Below are 13,318 nucleotides of genomic sequence, written 5' to 3'. Positions count from 1 at the left end.
TCATGAATGGTCAGGAGACTCATCCGTCCCCTAATGCTGCTGCTGTCCCCTGACTACGCTAAATTCATGGTGCTCATGAATGGTCAGGAGACTCATCGGTCCCCTAATGCTGCTGCTGTCCTCTGACTCTCTGCTATTTCATGGTGCTCATGAACTCCCTGAACAGAGCCATACCGCCAAATTTCAATTATCAACTGAATTGCAATTTATTCAATACAAATTTCCTAATCATTTCTATTGTCTTGTGTGTTCTTAACTTAAATGGACCTGACAGAAATAAAGTTAAGAACAATTGTTTTTGTCTGAAAAGTTCACTTGCCTGTTGTATTATTGAAGCTACATGAGCAGATGCAGAGATTCTTCTTAAATAAAGGTGCAGTTGTAGATGTTAAACATAAAACCAAATGAGCGATCTTTAGGATTGTTGTAGAAGAAACCATGCTAGTCTGTGTTTCTCAGAAGTATCGTCAGCTAAGATGATCGTAGAGTACATGGTTGGCAATGTTTCTACAATCTACTTTTGCCTACGATGCTTTTGATAAACAGCCCTGGTCTGGCTAATATATATATACAGGAATGTTCCATTTGTAAGTATGTTTAAAGTAAAGTGTAAGTAATCATTTAAAATTTAACTAAAAAAATCTCCATACAAAACGAATAAAAGTAATGCACACCCTTAACAAGAACAAATAAAACTTGAACATAATTAAAATATGGTGAAATCTTTAACAGAAATATCGAAATGTCATTTCTTTGCATAAGGTTTGCTTCCAGAACCGAGGTTCTAATGAACTGAACCTTTAAGAGGCTCGAGATGTTAGAGCACCTTTCAGGGGAAAACCCGCTCATCACGTAGCGTGGGGCCCACTGTGTTGGCTGCATTATGTCTTCAAAATGCTTGTATGCCCCGACATTTTAGTTTACAATTGAAGTTCGGAGTAAAACGAGGGCACAATTAAAACTAAAAGGACAACTTCTATTATCTTATTCCAACACGCACCCGTCTAAATGCGTTCTATGGGGAATCACTTATCTGTAGGAGGTAGGCGTCTGAATTCCTGCAACTTTTCTTTAAACCGCTGCCGGGGCTCAACATCCTCCTGGGGGCACGCGCCGCTCGGTGTTACTGCGTCCTGGACTCCGGCCACTTGCCAAGGTGAAAGCAGTCGTAGTTCCCGCTGGTACGGGCTGACTGAGGGACGGATAACTTTGACTGGGAGCCCCCGTGATGCCATGTCTGACGTTGCCTCCGACGCAGTCTGGTACAGACAGGTCTCATCTCCATAGAAGACGCGTAGTCTTGCAGGGTAGGGAGTTTGGAACTTAATTTTTCTCTCCTTCAATATCTTCTTTGCTTGATTATACTCCGCACGTTTCTTGATAATAGCTGGTGGGTAATCGTGGTCCACGTAGAATCGGCCATTGTTGTATTGCACTTGTCCCTTCTGCCAAGCTCTACAGATAACTTTAACTTTGTAACTCGCAAACTTGACGATGATGGAGCGAGGCTTTGCCTGCGCGTCAGCGGGTTTAGGGCCAAGGGCTCTGTGGGCTCTTTCAATTTTGATCTGCGCGTCCTGTGGGAAATCCAGGCAATCCCGAAACAGTTTATCTATGAAACCTTCGATGTTATTGTCTTCAGCCCCCTCGGGAATACCGTAAATCCTTATGTTTTCTCGGCGTGCACGTCCCTCTTGGTCAGTAAGTTTAGCCTCCATATTGTCCTGGCGTTGTAAAAGTTGCGTAAGTAACGATGACGCCGCCTGCATGGCTGTTTCCATCTCCTCAATTCAACCCTCAGCTTCTTCCAACCGATCACTTGTCTTGTGCAAGTCTTGTTGTATCTCCGAGAGCTGTTGCTTGTTGTCAAGTCTAAAATCTCTCAGTTCGGCTAGTACCTTTTCCAAGCTAACCTCCTCTGTTTCTTGACCCTCGGCCTCGTGGTCGTGGACCGGGGAGCAGTCTCGGTTGTCCTGCTGTAAATCCTCAGTAATAGGTGCTGTGCCCGTCGCCTTTCTCCTCCTTGTGACAACCCTAGCCTCCATCTTTTAATAAAATTTCACTTATAGTCAAATCGCAAAAGTTTTAGGGTTGTTTTTAGGAAAAACGTCGGAGAGCATTTAAGTTACGCAGCCATCTTGGTCACAACCCGGAAGCCACCATTTAAAATTTAAATGATCATTTACTCGCCATCATGTAATTTCAAACATGTATGACTTTCTTCTGTGAAAACACTAGAGAATATTTTTTGAGAAATGTTTCCGTGTGTCAGTTGCCAACAAAGAAGCTTTTGGAAACTCTGAATAAATTGAACCTATTGATTCACAAAATGATTGACAGTTTTAAAGCGCTGGAAACACCTCACACTGGCGGCTCCTGCTGGTCAACACGGAGTAGGTGCAATGAAAACGTCTCCGCTTACCTAACACAAATTCCTGGTTGCGTATGCAACCCACCGTTCCCTGAAGGAGGGAACGGAGGACGTAGTCGACGACCGACTGAATTGGGGATCACGCCAGGGAACCTATCATCTGCTAGTACTATTGAACGAGCCAATGGAATTGGGGAGTGTGATTCGCATCACACACTCCGCTCCCATGGCGCGGGTATAAATACGGAAGTGGATGCATGCACTAGTTGCTTTTTCGCTGAGGAGCCGAGCCTAACCCGGAGTCAGCGGTGGTCCAGCGGTAGTGGCAAGGGGACTACGTCCTCCGTTCCCTCCTTCAGGGAACGGTGGGTTGCATACGCAACCAGGCTGTTCCCTTTCAGTCGATAACTATGGACGTAGTCGACGCCGACTGAAATGGGGATAACGTTTGAAAACGCCACTAGCGCTGCCACCTTCCAGTGTCTAGACAAAAGCCACCTGATGCCCCCGCAAATTTAAGGTGGGGAAGGACAGGGCTTAGGCCAGGGAAGTCACTGCTGTTCCTACAGGACCACTGGGAAGCGTTCCCTGAATATTGGAAGGAAGGGACGCTGCGGAAGCCACATCGTACCTGGAGGGAGGTAACGTGGAGAATACACATGAACTGGGCAGATGACTGGGCAGTATGACATGGAATGTCACTGGGGTGGCTCCAGCCTGAGACGGGGGGAGACTCACCGGACAGTGACGGCAGAGAGACTCTGCTGAGGGAAGACACAGGCTCGCTGTAGGGAGCCATATCGTGGAAGAATACACGTATGGGATCACCGTAGGGGCCGCAACATATGGACCCAGCCTAACACCGGTTCCAAACTGCTTTTGAGTGGTAGGCCTAAAACCAGACGTTCCGCACATCCGACGTCGGAGGGGTGTGGAGGAACTCAAAAGGATTCATTTTAAGGGAACTCAACTGGAGTAGAAGGTGCACGTATCCAGTCCATAGGAGGGGAATGGCGCAGCAAGCCGACACTTGAACCGGGCTCACGGTGAAACTGGCTTCATGAGAAGGGAGCCCACGGGAAGCAGCGGTTCGATAGGTGTCGCCCAGCTCCCAACTCTAAATCTGTCAGCAAAGCACTCTGTCAACGCCCAGGCGGAGCAAAACACTCATTATAGAGGAGCTCAACACCTAAGTGGACATGAGCATCTCGGAATCTTTCAGCGAAATAAGGCAACCACATCAGTGAGCCACTTTGCTTGGAAACAGCCTTCCCTCTCTTCTGATTCCTAACAGACAAGAGCTGGTCTGAGGTCTAAGGCTGCGTTCTGTACACGTCTAACCGCTATGAAGCGGACGGACAGAGAAGCCAGGGCTGGGTCTGCCTCCTCCAGGCAGCGCTTGCAGGCTCACCACCTGGTCCTATTACGGGAGAGGTTGGAACCTTGGGCACAATCCAGGCCAGGGTTTCAGCTCGTGAGAGATAGCCGGCCCGAACTCCAGGCACAATACGTTGACAGAAAACGAGCATGTCCCTACCCTCTAGTAGAGACCATGCGAGCAGGAGAACTGATTTAACAGAATTTTTAACTCACTGCCTGCAGTGGCTCAGGGGCAGTCTCTGCAGTGCAGTTGCACCAGAGATAAGGCCCAAGAGGATAAAGAGGAACTCATGGATTTATATTACCTGCTCCTCAGGAACCTGACGATCAGGACTTGCTACCCAAGTTTCTGCATCATGATGAGCGTCGAAAACACCGAGGTAACATCATTTTGAGCGTGAAGGAAAACAGCCTACTCCAACCCATCTTGCAAGAAAGAGAGCACTGAAATGATCGAAAGCTTTCAGGATCTCCTCACGGAGAGAAGACACACTCAACGACTAGGTTCCACTTCTAAAGCATAAGCACACTACCTTTTCCAGGGGGTGCTTGCAGAAGTGATGGTAACTGTCACATGATCCTGTGATAGCCGCCTGAACCTCCGCATTCAGTGTAAGACCGCCCGGAATCTCCAGGGGTAGAATGCGGGTGTCATCGTGCCCCGTCCCTGAAAAAGTGTTCAGGGGAAGTCAGGAAGGCTGTCGATGGGAACAGGTCTGGTTGGGCCAATAAGGGGCAACTATGAAGACCTGCTCCCTCCTGACTAGGCACAGTAGGTGCAAGCGACGGGCGCAAAAGACAGGAGCACTGCTCAACACATGTGAAGATCACTGAGCTTCAGGAGCATTTCTGCTCAGTACTTGAATGTGATAAGTTCACTGAGCTTCAGGAGCATTTCTGCACAACACTTGCGTGCGAAGAACTTCAATGAGCTACAGGAGCATTTCTGCTCAACACTGGCAGGGTTCCAACGCATCCTAGGAAAATCTGGAAAATGAAAGACCAATTTTCCAGTCCTGGAAAACACATGGAAAATGGGGGGAAAAAAGTCCTTGAAACGTTTGTGTTGTCCTGGAAAATAATTTTCCCTTCTTGTGGATGAACGCAAACGGGTTAAACATTTTACGCATGAATGTCTGTTTTCAGCTGCCTTCAACGGGTAATATTGGGCTGAAGCGCTTGTCTGCTTTCATTTCTGCATGTAGCCAGCACAGCGCCCCACGTGACACAAACCGGTCAATATGTACGCATTTTGCGTAGCAAGTACGGACTTTGACATCTCAGTACGGTGGTAGGACTTGCCCCTCTAAACTACGGACATGTGAGTTCTAATAATAATAATAATAATAATCGTTACATTTATATAGCGCTTTTTCTGGGACCTCAAAGCGCTTTACATAGGAGGGGGAATCTCCTCAACCACCACCAATGTGCAGCATCCACCTGGATGAAGCGATGGCAGCCATATTGCGCCAGAACGCCCACCACACACCAGCTTACTGGTGGAGAGACAGAGTGATGAAGCCAATCAGAATGTATGGGGATGATTAGGAGGCCATGATGGACAGAGGCCAAGGGGCAAATTTGGCCAGGATGCCGGGGTTACACCCCTACTCTTTATTGAAGGACATCCTGGGATTTTTTGTGACCACAGAGAGTCAGGACCTTGGTTTAACGTCTCATCCGAAGGACGGTGCTTTTTGACAGTATAGTGTCCCCGTCACTATACTGGGGCGTTAGGACCCACACAGACCAGAGGGGGAGCACCCCCTGCTGGCCTCTTCTAGCACCATCTCCAGCAGCAACCTGGTTTTCCCAGGAGGTCTCCCATCCAGGTACTGACCAGGCTCAGCCCTGCTTAGCTTCAGTGGGCCACCAGTCTTGGGCTACAGGGTGATATGGCTGCTGGCATACCTCTAATTCTCTAATAACCTCTAGTTCTGTGGCAAATGTGCACGTGGGGTACTCCTGTCTGACAACACGATGCAGCAGCGTAGTGAAGCAGTTTCAGCTAATCATTGTAGAAAAACGGAGAATAACGAGTCTACCGAACCTACAACGTAACATTCCCGTCCCTCTCCTCCTACCCTCTGCCTCAGCACCGCTCTACTCAATGGCACTGCTCTGCCTCACTCTCTGTACCCCGTTCCCCATTCGTTGCAGTTGGGCTTAAAAAGGTAAACTGTGTGTGTGTGTGTGTGTGTGTGTGTGTGTGTGTCTTGCTATACTTGTGTGGACCAACCTTTGACAGGCCACCATCATTGTATGGACATTTGTAGTTGTGAGGACATTTTGCCTGGTCCACACAATGTTTAACAAGCGATTATACTCTACCATTTAGGTTTAGAGGTATGGTGTGAATTAGGTTAGGGTTAGGCATGTGCCAGTAATGGTTAGGTTTAGGGAAAGTGTGTGGGTTAGACATAGTAAAACCAATCAAATTGCATATTTCCTTAGAACAGTTCTGCTTCCCAGTGTTTTCATCTGTCTTTTTTGCGTGATTTATTGATTTTTCAGACCCAAGTAAGGATTTATTTATCCAAAGAAGGGCCAAAGCTAGCGACTTTCTGTTAAAGAGTGTTGCTGTATCGCAGCAGTATATCGAGTGAGAGGTTTTTCTCCCTCTCTCTGTTGAGTGACAGAGGAGCAGTGGAGAGCTGTGGGCGCGTTGTCACTCATACCTTTGCGTGAAATATCTTTTTGGTTTTAGTGGAACTGTAGCGAGCACAACGACAGCTTCGAGATAGCGACAGGTAACAGGTAGTCTTACGTTCCAGTCAGTATTTCATACTTGTTCTATTGTCCGACAGCAGAAACAAAAAACATGTGAATGAGAAAAACGTCATGAATTCAGCTCTATCAAAATATGTGCACAGAGCCCCAACTTTTCATGCTGTTTTTAGCTAGATACACAGACCGCAGAGAAGAGGCCGTGAGAACTGAAGACTTTCATGTTCATTTGAACACAGTTGTTAACGTAAATTAATTGAATTCAACATGGCTGAATTAATAACTAAAATGATTTTAAGTGGTAAGCATACATTTATCATAGTAATGCTACATAAAAGCCAGACTAAAAAGGTAGCTAGCCAACAATAAGTACTACTTATCTCTGAGAGTTAGAAATAAATATTTTTCAGGTTCAATGTGATTGTTGTGCTAGCGAGAGATATTAGTCTAGTCATCTACCCTGAATCTTGTTTCTGGATGACTGGATTAGCAGTGTATGAACTAAAGTAGAGAATAACTTCTGTTTTAGTAGTGTGGCATTGCAAGTAGAGGAAAGCAGGTGACATTGTGAAAGACAACAATCTTTGCACAACTATAATACAGATATAACGGTATAGGTACAATATCACATCTGTTTCAAAATATATCTCGATATGATAATATCGGTATATCGCCCAGCCTTAGTTGTGATAACTTGATTCGCACTGTAGCAGCTGAAAAAGTCTTGAAAAAGTCCTGGAAAAGTCCTGGAAAATCGTTTCAAGAAAAGAGTGGGAACCCCGACTGGGTGTGAAAGAATTCACTGAGCTTCAGGAGCACTGCTGCTCAACACCTGAGTGCGAGGAACTTCACTGATTTTCAGGAGCATTTCTGCTCAACATGAAGTGTGACGAATTCACTGACTTGAGCATGCGCCAAGCGACCATGAGTCGTAGTCGCTTTTAGGAGGCTCACTGGGGAAACGCATTTCTGCAGGCCCCTGGGGCAGCTGAGAGCCAGTGTCTGTCACAGGGTTGTCCGCTCGGACAGAAAAACTGGGAGACGAAACCGGAGAGGCAACTGAACGGCCCCGGAGTGGTCATGACTCAGCTGGGCTCCAGGGGATGGAGACTCCCCTCACCCTGGCTGTAACTGTCGTGAGGCTCGTTGGCGACACGATTGAGTAAAGTGGGAAGAGTGGAACAAAGCGTCCTCAGAATCTTCTGACTCCAAGGAGGAGGTGACGGGTGAGTTGTGACATGCAAGGGAAGCTTGCGTAACGGTTGCACTGTCTAACAACTCGAAGCATGAATGCCCGTGTAGTCGAGGCTCGCCCAGGCCCTCGTTAAAACACGCCCTTTATACATGGCCCCTCAGTTGAAGAGGGTTTGGCAGCAGACCGGGATGACTATAGTCACACAGGGTGAGCTGCTCTGCCACGGTCACCTCGGGACTCGATCTTGAAGCTAGCGCTGAAGCAGTCATATATGGAGGAAGCCAATGGCTGCATCTACCATATACCCCAGGAGCCTCTGAAAGTTCTTTCAGTGGGACCCTTTCTCACTTCAAACACCAACTGAACACACTCTAAATGGAGAGACGTGTTAGACCGAGTCCATCTCCAAAACTGAAAAAGAGATACTCAGCCCGTGGGCGAGATTACTCTCTCTAGAAGACCCAACGGGCTCTGGAGCACTCGAAGGGAAGGACTCTGTACTGATACTTCAACCCACACACGCAACACATAGGATGTCTTTCAGGTCGGAGCTGCAGACCAATCTTGGGCCAAGATGGTCACAACCCACCACCTAGTAGCACGAAGAACGAGATTACAAATGGCCTTCTGTCCGGCTGTTGGAGCGTCTATATCAAATCCTTCGCCAGCAGGATAAGATAAGCACGCACAAGTCAGGAGCACTGCTCAACACTAGGTGTGATCAATATCACTGGATTTTCAGGAGCACGTCTGCTCAACACCTAATGTGATGATTGTCACTGACTTGAGCAGGATAGCCGAGGCAGCAGCTGGCTGCCGGGGCAGGATGTGCCGGATGACCTCCGTCTGCGCTTGAGCAGCAGAGAACTGTTGGATGTAGTTCTCCGCCACGTCACCGACAAGCCCAACCTGGGAAATTGGGGAGACCAGGAACGGAACCTTGTCTGCATCCGCGATATCAACCAGGCTGAGCCAACGATGGCGCTCCTGAACCACTAAGGTGGACATTGCCAGACCGATCGCGCACGCTACGACACTCGTGCCCCGGAGGGCGAGGTCGGATGCAGTGCGGTGCTCACCTATGAGCAAACGGTCTGGATTACCCTCGTGCATGTGCATGAGTGCCCTGGCCTGACAGACCTGAAGCAACGCCATGGCACGCAAGAGGAAGCGGCTTCCCCACAGGCTTTGCAAGCTCTGCCCGTTGGAACGGACGAAAACTCACAGGCTTTAGAGGGGAGACGAGGATCCCCCCAAAAGGCAGCGGCCGCCGGACACAGGTGCACCAGTGTCGACAGACCGCTCCATTGGAGGAATAGCCTCGCAACCCTTCACCGCTCCTCCATCAAGGGTAGTGAGGGGGGAAAACTATTCAGGCAGTTTCTGGCAGAGAAAGGTGCCGTCCACAACCTGGTAAGTTCTCCATGCATTTTGGGAAAGAGGCACTGGGGCGGGATACCAAACTCCAGATTCCAACCGAGACTGAACGGGACACGGTGGAGGTTCCACTCGAGCCCGGCAGCCTCGGCGGCCCGTTTCAGCATAGCTGACATTTCTGGATCTGGCTTGGGCAATGTTACACTCCCAGAGGGAGATAACACAGCCAAGTCGTCATTTCCACAGGCCAGCTCACCCTCCGATGCTGCTATCGACATCTTATCCTCAGGGGGAACCCCCATTGAAACAGCTGATCAGTCCATTACAGAGGGACCAGCATGCTCAACAGGAATTCAATCGGCTGCGGTGTGATGGAGGAGTGAGGAGCCCACAGGGAATGGTTACCAGGCGAGACATCCATCACTATCCTCCGATCACCCATCCCACACGGCACCCGGTGGTAGGGCATGGTAATGGGGACTCACGCTTCGCAGACGAAGGCAAGTCTCGATCTCAACACCACGACAGTCATATTCCCGCAATGAGAACATGAGCTGTCCACAAAAGCTTCCTCAGCATGCCGAACATATAAATAAATATATATATATATATATATATAAAAAAAAGGGAATGACCGCATCCAGAAACGTACAGGTGGAATGACATCTTGAAAAAGACACAAACGCACCCGTGTTGCTCTTTCAGAAAATAGGACCGTCACCAGTGCCAGAGCACACAGGGGAATGACCGCGGCAACACTGAACAGAGAACTGAAACAGTGAAGAACTCACTTTTCCACCCTCTAACCAGCGTAAACACACACAAACATTTAGAATTTGTTGCTGTTAAAACAGCAGTTGAGAGCTCAAAGCGTGCGATCACCGCTGCACTCGCGCTGTAGAACACCAGCACTGGGAGAGTCTTCCTGAAGAACTCCGACTCTCAGAGACATCAAATGGTCGGCTCCGAAGCGAAAGGCAACTAGTGCGTGCATCCACTTCCGTATTTATACCCGCGCCGCGGGGGCGGAGTGTGTGATGAGAATCACGCACGCCAATTACATTGGCTCGTTCAATAGTACTCGAAGATGATACGCTCCCTGGCGTGATCCCCATTCAGTCGACGTCGACTACGTCTGACGTTATCGACTGAAAGGGAACACATTTAGCTTATGTTTAAAATGGAACTTAAATGTCATACATACATATGGTGCAATCCACTTTCCACATTAAGAAACTTTTTCTCAGAATATACAGTACATTAGTGGTATACAAATGGTACATTTGCATCAGTTGAAACATACCTTGTGTAGCAGGGTGACTGAATCCACTTAGGAGGATATCATTCACCTGTGCTTAATTTGTTACCACCCCCGCCCCTTGACCTATATATGAGATGTGTGGTGGCCACTTTGTATGCGTCTTGGTATCGCCCACTTGACGTCATCTGTGGCTGCCGCAGGTATGTGATTGTATGGGGAAACTCGCGCTTTCTCGTTTTGTGCTGGCGGTTTATATGAATTTTTCTTGCTGTCAGGTTGCGACGGTAGGCTGTTTCTCCCGCTGCTGTGTGTTTGCTGCCCACTTCTCTCAGGTATGTGTAGCCTCTTTGTTCAATGGAAAGAAATTGGCTGCGTTTGACAACCTGTGATTTAATATCTGCAGTGGCAACGATAGAATGTCATCTATATGTACCTGAGTGAGAAGCTGTATTATAGTATGGGGTGCGACTCCGAAGCAGTTTGTGAGCAGTATCTCCCCGTGGTAGGTAAGATTATGGTTTTGGGTATTGATAACTTGCTGTTGTTGTCTAACATTATTTTTCTGCTCGGCAGACTCCCTGCATAACTGTCTCTTGGGCTTTATTATGGGAACCGTGCATCACTGATGACTTATGATCGCGTATAATTACGACTGCGTCGCTGTTTTGTCTCGATTCTAAATGATGGAATTTCTGGAGGGCGAAGGTGAAGCTGCCGGACTGTATGGTGTGCTCACATTGAGTGTTGTGTGTTTTCTGGCATTTAACCTTCACGTGTGCAGTGGGTATTTGTAGTGGACTATTGTGGGGGGTCCCTCTTCCAATTTGGCAGCTGACCCATACCTCCAGACACCCCCGCTCTTGGTTTAATTTGTTTCTCTCAATTGAATGTGTGTGTGTGTGTGTGTGTGTGTGGTGCTGATTAATGGTGTTTCTCATTATAGTGCTTGTGACAAGTTTTAAACTGAGTTTCTAACTATTTAATATTTTGCTGACAAACAAAAAAAATTAACTTTTCTATTCTATACGACTCATGTCTTTTCACCCATCCACGCAAAACGAACCTGTGTGCCCTTAGGGCTATTTCCCTGATTTTCCGGGGTGGCGTAGTCGATCGTATTATATTGTCATTTCCGTTAGAAGTGTGGTAAAATCCTTGTTAGTTCTTTTGAGACTGTCTCTCGTACCCGCAACGCTACACTTGTCTTGCAAAGAGCATACCAATTGTACACATTTGAAGTATCATCATCATTGGAACATCTCTACTAAGTGAACATTGCATACCTCTTAAGCAAAATATAACTCTACCAAGTCTCTGCTCAGCACACATGCACAAACATAGTCTGACTTTACAAAATTCATTATAAAATTATGAAAATGAATAAAGAAAAATAAAACTAAAAAATAACATTAAAGGGGTCATATAATGCCATTTTTGTACAAGTTAATATGAATCTTTAGGGTCTAAATGAAAACTTTGTAATATACTTTTAATAAAAATGATCAATAGTATTGTAAGAAAACACTAATTTTACCTGGTCAAAAACAGCTCTGTTTTCAGCACGCCGTTTCAGTGCATATGCCTTTAAATGATAATGAGCTTTGCTCACACCACCCCTCTGTTCTTTGGGCGTTTTGACACAACGCACGTGGAGTGTTGCCTTGACAACAGTTGAGGGTATATTTTGCAACAAGAATGGCAGCGGGAGTCTCTGAGGACACATCTGTGCAACCATACCAATTTGAACCGGAGTCGGACCCGGAACAAGATGCTGGCCCCGAAGAAGTTTGACAATTAAGGCTCGAACAGGACGTTTCTGAATGGTTGGTTAACGTAATGTCACTTTGATCTATTTTTGTAACTTATGTACTGGCAGGGTAACTTAGAGTAGTGAGATACAGACGCTATGTGTTTACTGATGTATAGGTTAGTTCGTTGACAGATTGATGTTGAAAAACTTTTTTTTTGGTAAACGCAGGCTTGTCAGTGATGCCTAATGTTACCTCAGTGTTAGGTACAACTGTCAGTGCTGAAACATTAACTATAACGCGTTGTTCATTATAAACGTGTGATTATGAAAGTATATTGAGAACGTCGTAACGTTACATAGAAAACATGCCGTGATATACCCTGAGTGTAAACATTAGCCAAATTCATCGTGAAGCGTGCAAGCGATTTGCAAAGATTAATATTTAAAGGTTAATAAAATGTTACACTCACTCCTTCTGGAGGTGCATCAGGAACACTAATAGTTGGTACCGATTCTGTTTTCAGGAGCAGCTCCTTAGCAAAACCAGATTTACACTGACCCTCGTTTATAAAGCAGTCTGGTGAGAAAAGATTAGCGTAAACATAAAAGCATTTACGTAGATCGTTGGAAATATTCCCTTCAAAAATAAAACTCAGCCACTGTGTCTTCAGCGGTTCGAATTTAGGAAAATTAAAATGACTGCTGTGTTTATTATTACACCCAAGAACAGTGAGGCTCCCTGGCGCGATCCCCATTTCAGTCGGCGTCAACTACGTTCAACGTTATCGACTGAAAGGGAACCTCGGTTCCATGAGAGGAGGTAATAATCTTGTTCACGGTAGAGAAAGCTGCTTACATGTACAAAAGAAACCATGAAGATTTTAATGTAAACAGCTTTTGTGTCTTTATCAGCTTTTCCACACATATACTGTATACTGGCCCTGATAATCATCACACACACTGACCACTTGCTCCATTTCTGTAAATCAGTTTTAATGAATGAATGACGGACTGACTGATGCTCTGGTCTTCTTAAACACACGTTTAGAGATGACTAACTGCAGATGGAGATTATGAATCGACACTACTGATATTCCTGCAGTTCCCGGATGTGAACTGTTTAATTTACTGACGAATTTGAACCACTGAATTTGTGGAAGAGAATTTGTAAAGTGAAAAAAAAGGACTGAAAATTGCCTGTCAGATATTATAGGTTATATTTTTAAACAGAATTAATATTTTGGAAGTGAAATA

The 13,318-nt window shown here is 46.4% G+C and overlaps 1 protein-coding gene, 1 long non-coding RNA gene and 1 pseudogene across 2 annotated transcripts in view; 2 read left to right on the top strand and 1 right to left on the bottom strand.

Moving 5' to 3' along the window:
- LOC143724299 (NACHT, LRR and PYD domains-containing protein 12-like) overlaps positions 1 to 13,318 on the top strand; it is a 575,203-nt gene that overhangs the window by 316,606 nt on the left and 245,279 nt on the right. The gene's annotated exons all lie outside the window — the stretch shown is intronic.
- LOC143724339 (5S ribosomal RNA) lies at positions 5,545 to 5,661 on the bottom strand (annotated as a pseudogene).
- Positions 10,460 to 10,811, top strand: LOC143724318 (uncharacterized). Its single transcript, XR_013197349.1, has 3 exons — positions 10,460 to 10,514; positions 10,590 to 10,646; positions 10,718 to 10,811. It is a non-coding gene; the product is annotated as an uncharacterized LOC143724318 (long non-coding RNA).

The sequence above is a fragment of the Siphateles boraxobius genome, unplaced genomic scaffold (genome assembly GCF_051911475.1).
Source record: "Siphateles boraxobius isolate OS27281-9 unplaced genomic scaffold, OSU_SipBor_1 72, whole genome shotgun sequence".
Classification (NCBI taxonomy): Eukaryota; Metazoa; Chordata; class Actinopteri; order Cypriniformes; family Leuciscidae; genus Siphateles; species Siphateles boraxobius.
Note: the sequence above shows the minus strand (reverse complement) of the source record. Positions and strands in the feature narration are given on the sequence as shown.